This window comes from Engystomops pustulosus, chromosome 5 (genome assembly GCF_040894005.1).
Source record: "Engystomops pustulosus chromosome 5, aEngPut4.maternal, whole genome shotgun sequence".
In the NCBI taxonomy this organism is placed as follows: domain Eukaryota; kingdom Metazoa; phylum Chordata; class Amphibia; order Anura; family Leptodactylidae; genus Engystomops; species Engystomops pustulosus.
The window spans coordinates 101,335,209-101,341,208 of record NC_092415.1 but is presented as its reverse complement, the minus strand read 5'-3'; the positions used below and the strand labels follow the sequence as shown (position 1 = coordinate 101,341,208).

The window sequence follows — 6,000 nt, the reverse complement described above, 5'->3', positions numbered from 1 at the left end:
GGATGCCGTTAGGGAGAGAGTTGCTGCTGCTGCAGGGATAGCGTTAGGGTGTTATATTAGCTTACTGTTAGGCAGGAGTGAGTCTACAAGTACCCAACAGCCCTTGTTAGGGCTAGAATAGCGTTATATTTTATTTATTTTTTCTGTTTGCTTGTGGCTGTCCTTGCTGGCACTAGTAGTGCAGCTAGTACCATATGGTGACGAATTTGCAGGGAGACTTGCGAACGTTCTATTTAGCTCTTAGTAACACAAATATCCATCTCAAACACCTAAGTGGGACAATTTAATAGGGGTTTGATTGAATTAAGCACAGTCTGACGATTTTTTTTTCTTCAAAACTTAAAGTGACTTAAAATTGTGTGCTGTCAGTGTAGGTTAGAAACTAGGCATACAAGAACCCAATCGGCTTTCTTAGGCCTACAATAGCGTTATATATATATTTTGTTGATTTGCTTGTGGCTGGCCTTGCTGGCACTAGTAGTGCAGCTAGTACCATATTGTGACGAGTTTGCAGGGAGACTTGTGAACGTTCTATTTAGCTCTTAGTGACACACATATCCATCTCAAACACCTAAGTGGGACAATTTATTAGGAGTTTGATTGAATTAGGCACAGTCTGATGATTTTTTAGGGGTTTGATTAAATTAGGCACAGTTTGACGATTTTTTTTTTTTTCAAAACTTAAAGTGACTTAAAATCCAGTTGTGTGCTGTCAGTGTAGGTTAGAAACTAGGCATACAAGAACCCAACCGGCTTTCTTAGGCCTACAATAGCATTATATGTATATTTTGTTGATTTGCTTGCGGCTGGCCTTGCTGGCACTAGTAGTGCAGCTAGTACCATATTGTGACGAATTTGCAGGGAGACTAGCGAACGTTCTATTTAGCTCTTAGTGACACACATATCCATCTCAAACACCTACCGTATTTTTCGGACTATAAGACGCTTCTTACTATAAGACGCACCCCAGATTTAGGCTTCCAAAAAAAGGAAAAATATATTTTACACCAATTAAAATATTTCTGTCGGTTGCACTAAAGCACAGCACACACAGACATACATTTACACACACAGCTCACCTATACACACACTCACACAGCTCACCTATACGCACACTCACACAGCTCACCTATACGCACACTCACACAGCTCACCTATACGTACACTCACTCAGCTCACCTATACGCACACTCACTCAGCTCACCTATACGCACACTCACTCAGCTCACCTATACGCACACACACACAGCTCATCTATACACACACTGCTCACCTATACACACAAACACTGCTCACCTATACACACACACAGCTCACCTATACACACACACACAGCTCACCTATACGCACACACACACAGCTCACCTATACACACACACACACACAGCTCACCTATACACACACACACAGCTCACCTATACACACACACACACAGCTCACCTATACACACAAACACAGCTCACCTATACACACACACAGCTCACCTATACACACACACACACAGCTCACCTATACACACACACACAGCTCACCTATACACACACACACAGCTCACCTATACACACACACAGCTCACCTACACACACACACACACACACACACATACACAGAACCACACACATACACACACACATACTTCCCCCATTCCCCTTCTTCTCACCCTGTCCCAGCGCAGCATGAGAGTATGAGACCTGCAGTGATGTAAGAAGCATGTGATCAGTCACATGATTCTGACATCACCGCAGGTCCCGTACAGTAGGACTTCGGGGAGAGGTAAGAGCAGTGCGGAGGCTCTTCTCTGGGAGATCGGGTGCAGTTCTGGGTAGCATCCGATCTCCCTTACAGAGGTCAGGAGGGTCTGGCAGTGCTGGATCCTCCGGACTATAAGACGCAGGCACTTTTTAGCAAGATTTTTTCTTGCTAAAAAGTGCGTCTTATAGTCCAGAAAATACGGTAAGTAGGACAATTTATTAGGGGTTTGATTGAATTAGGCACAGTCTAACGATTTTTTATTTTTTTTTAAAAACTTAAAGTGACTTAAAATCCAGTTGTTGTGTGCTGTCAGTGTAGGTTAGAAACTAGGCATACAAGAACCCAACCGGCTTTCTTAGGCCTACAATAGCGTTATATATATATTTTGTTGATTTGCTTGTGGCTGGCCTTGCTGGCACTAGTAGTGCAGCTAGTACCATATTGTGACGAATTTGCAAGGAGACTTGCGAACGTTCTAATTAGCTCTTAGTGACACACATATCCATCTCAAACACCTAAGTGGGACAATTTATTAGGGGTTTGATTGAATTAGGCACAGTCTGATGATTTTTTATTTTTTTTTCAAAACTTAAAGTGACTTAAAATCCAGTTGTTGTGTGCTGTCAGTGTAGGTTAGAAACTAGGCATACAAGAACACAACTGGCTTTCTTAGGGCTACAATAGTGTTATATATATATTTTGTTGATTTGCTTGTGGCTGGCCTTGCTGGCACTAGTAGTGCAGCTAGTACCATATTGTGACGAATTTGCAGGCACACTTGCGAACGTTCTATTTAGCTCTTAGTGACACACATATCCATCTCAAACACCTAAGTGGGACAATTTATTAGGGATTTGATTGAATTAGGCACAGTCTGCCTTTTTTTTTTCTTCAAAACTTAAAGTGACTTAAAATCTAGTTGTGTACTGTCAGTGTAGGTTAAAAACTAGGCATACTAGAACCCAACCGGCTTTCTTAGGCCTACAATAGCGTTATATATATATATATTTTGTTGATTTGCTTGTGGCTGGCCTTGCTGGCACTAGTAGTGCAGCTAGTACCATATTGTGACGAATTTGCAGGCACACTTGCAAACGTTCTATTTAGCTCTTAGTGACACACATATCCATCTCAAACACCTAAGTGGGACAATTTATTAGGGATTTAATTGAATTAGGCACAGTCTGCCTTTTTTTTTTTCTTCAAAACTTAAAGTGACTTAAAATCTAGTTGTGTACTGTCAGTGTAGGTTAAAAACTAGGCATACAAGAACCCAACCGGCTTTCTTAGGCCTACAATAGCGTTATATATATTTATATATATTTTGTTGATTTGCTTGTGGCTGGCCTTGCTGGCACTGGTAATGCAGCTAGTACCATATTGTGACGAATTTGCAGGGAGTCTTGTGAACGTTCTGTATAGCTCTTAGTGACACACATATCTCAAAGACCTAAGTGGGACAATTTATTAGGGGTTTGATTGAATTAGGCACAGTCTGCTTTTTCTTTTCTTTTTTTTTTTTTCAAAACTAAAGTCATCAGGCACAGCACAAAATCCTGTTGTGTGCTGTCAGTGTAGGTTAGAAACCAGCCATAGCAATAGGATAGCATTGTTTTCTTAAAAAAACAAAAACACAAAAAAACACTCAAAAAAACCCAAAAAAATTAACAGTTTACACTTTAATTTTTAAAATGTTGAACCCGAGGGCTAGGGGTAGAGGACAAGTGCATGGGCGTCCCACTACTGCAGGGGTCAGAGGCCGTGGTCCTTGGCGTGGTGAGACATCACCTGTTGCTGAGGGAACAGGGGAAAGCCGCAGAGCTACACTCCCTAGGTTCATGTCTCAAGTTACTGAGCACTGTTGAGGCCAGAACAGTGCAAACAGGTTATGTCGTGGATTGCGGACAATGCTTCTAGCCATTTGTCCACCAGTCAGTCTTCCACGGAGTCCACCCATGTCACCGAAATCAGCATTCCTCCACCTAGGCCTCCTTACTCCCAGTCTGCCCCCTCCCAGGAAAATTTGGCATTTGAACTGGCATACTCTGAGGAACTGTTTTCTGGACCCTTCCCAGAGTCACAAACCACTTGTCCGGTTGCTGCTGAGCTCTTTTACGATGCCCAGGTTTTCCACCGGTCGCAGTCTGTGGGTGATGATGACATTGTTGACGCAGTGGAAGAAGTGTGTAAAGAGGTGTCGGACGATGAGGAGACACGGCTGTCAGGCAGTGGTGAAGTTGTTGTCAGGGCAGGAAGTTTGAGGGGGGAGCAGACTGAGGGATCAGAGGATGATGAGGTGACAGACCCAAGCTGGGTTGATAGGCCGGGTGAACACAGTGCTTCTGAGACGGAGGCGAGTCCTATACCAGAACAGGTTGGAAGAGGCAGTGGTGGGGCCAGACGCAGAGGCAGGGCCAGAGCTGGTGCATCAGCGCCAAATGTTTCACGTAGTAAAGCTCCCGTGGTGAGGGCTAGATTTTCGGAAGTCTGGAGGTTCTTTAAAGAAACACCGGATGACCGACGGACTTTGGTGTGCAACCTGTGCCACACCAGGATCGCAGGGGTTCCACCACTACCAGCTTAACCACCACCAGTATGCGCAGGCATATGAATGCTAAACACCCCTCTCAATGGAACCAAGGCCGTTCACCTCCGGCCGGGCACACTACTGCTCCTTCCCCTGTGTCACATGCTGCCTCTGCTAGTCAGCCCCCTGCCCAGGACACCTTCGCCTCCACGATCCTATACAGCATTCCACCAATGTCTCCATGCGCAGTGTTCAGCTCTCCATACCCCAGATGCTGGAGCGCAAGAGGAAGTAAAGTGCAAAACACCCACATGCCCAAGCCCTAAACGTCCACATCTCCAAACTGCTTAGCCTGGAGACGCTGCCCTATAGGCTGGTAGAGACTGAGGCCCTTCGCAACCTCATGGCGGCGGCCGCCCCTTGGTATTCGGTCCCCAGCCGCCACTACTTTTCCAGATGTGCAGTCCCAGCCTTGCACCAGCATGTGTCAGACAACATCATCCGTGCCCTGACCAACGCCGTCTGACAAGGTCGACCTGACCACGAACACGTAGACGAGTGCTGCCGGGCAGGGCCAAAATATATCGCTGACGGCACATTGGGTTAACTTGGTGGAGGCTGGGACCGAGTCTGACCCTGGGGCCGGTCATATACTTGGTCCAGGTCGGTCCTCGGTCCTCGGTCCTCGGTCCAGGATGCCTCCTCCTCCCACCCCTCCTCCACCTCCTCCTCCGAATTACCATCCGTGGGCATGGCGCCATCAGTCGGTAGCTCTAGGCACAGCAGCAGTGCCGTAGCTAAGCAACAGCAGGCGGTGCTCAAACTGCTGAGCCTAGGCGATAAAAGGCACACCGCTTAAGAGCTATTACAGGGCATCACGGCGCAGACTGATCTGTGGCTGGCACCGCTGAACCAGAAGCCAGGCATGGTTGTGTGTGACAACGGCTGTAACCTGGTGGCGGCTCTGCAACTCGGCAGACTGACACATGTTCCATGCCTGGCCCATGTATTAAGTCTCATAGTTCAGCGGTTCCTCAAGACATAACCCAATCTGTCTGATTTGCTCACGAAGGTGCGCCGCATCTGTGCGCATTTCAAGAAGTCCAGCACAGATGCTGCCACTCTCAGGGCAGCGCAGTGCCGCCTCCAACTGCCCGCTCACCGACTGTTGTGCAATGTGCCCACGAGGTGGAATTCAACATTAACCATGTTATCCAGAGTTTACCAGCAGCGCCGAGCGATTGTAGACTGCCAGATGTCAACTTCCACCAGAACTGGTAGTCAGGTCAGTCAGCTTCCTCAAGTTTACAATGAGGAGTGGACGTGGATGTTTGATATCTGTCAGGTGCTGAGTAACTTTGAGGAGTCAACACAGATGGTCAGCGGCGATGCCGCCATCATCAGCCTCACCATCCCGCTGCTTGGCCTGTTGAAAAACTCTCTGGTCAGCATGAAGTCAAAAGCTTTGCGCTTGTCACAAGAGATGGGGGAAGAAGATTCCCTTGTTGATAGCCAAAGCACCCTCAGGTCTGTTTCTCAGCGCATATTGGAGGAGGTGGAGGAGGATGAGGAGTAAGAGGAGGAGAATGTTGGCGAGACACAAGAGGGGAGCATTGCTCAGTCCTTCACTCTTCAGCGTGTATGGGCAGAAGAAGAGGAGTTAGAGGAGGAGGAAATGGACAGTCAGGCCAGTGAGGGGAGTGAATTCTTGCGCGTTGGGA

At 46.9% G+C, this 6,000-nt stretch overlaps 1 long non-coding RNA gene across 1 annotated transcript in view; it reads left to right on the top strand.

The window, feature by feature from the left end:
- Positions 1–1,735: 1,735 nt before the first annotated feature.
- Positions 1,736–6,000, top strand: part of LOC140134090 (uncharacterized) — a 29,870-nt gene continuing 25,605 nt past the window's right edge. The window contains exon 1 of the long non-coding RNA XR_011856080.1: positions 1,736–1,773. This is a non-coding gene — a long non-coding RNA (uncharacterized lncRNA). The remainder of the gene's footprint in view (positions 1,774–6,000) is intronic.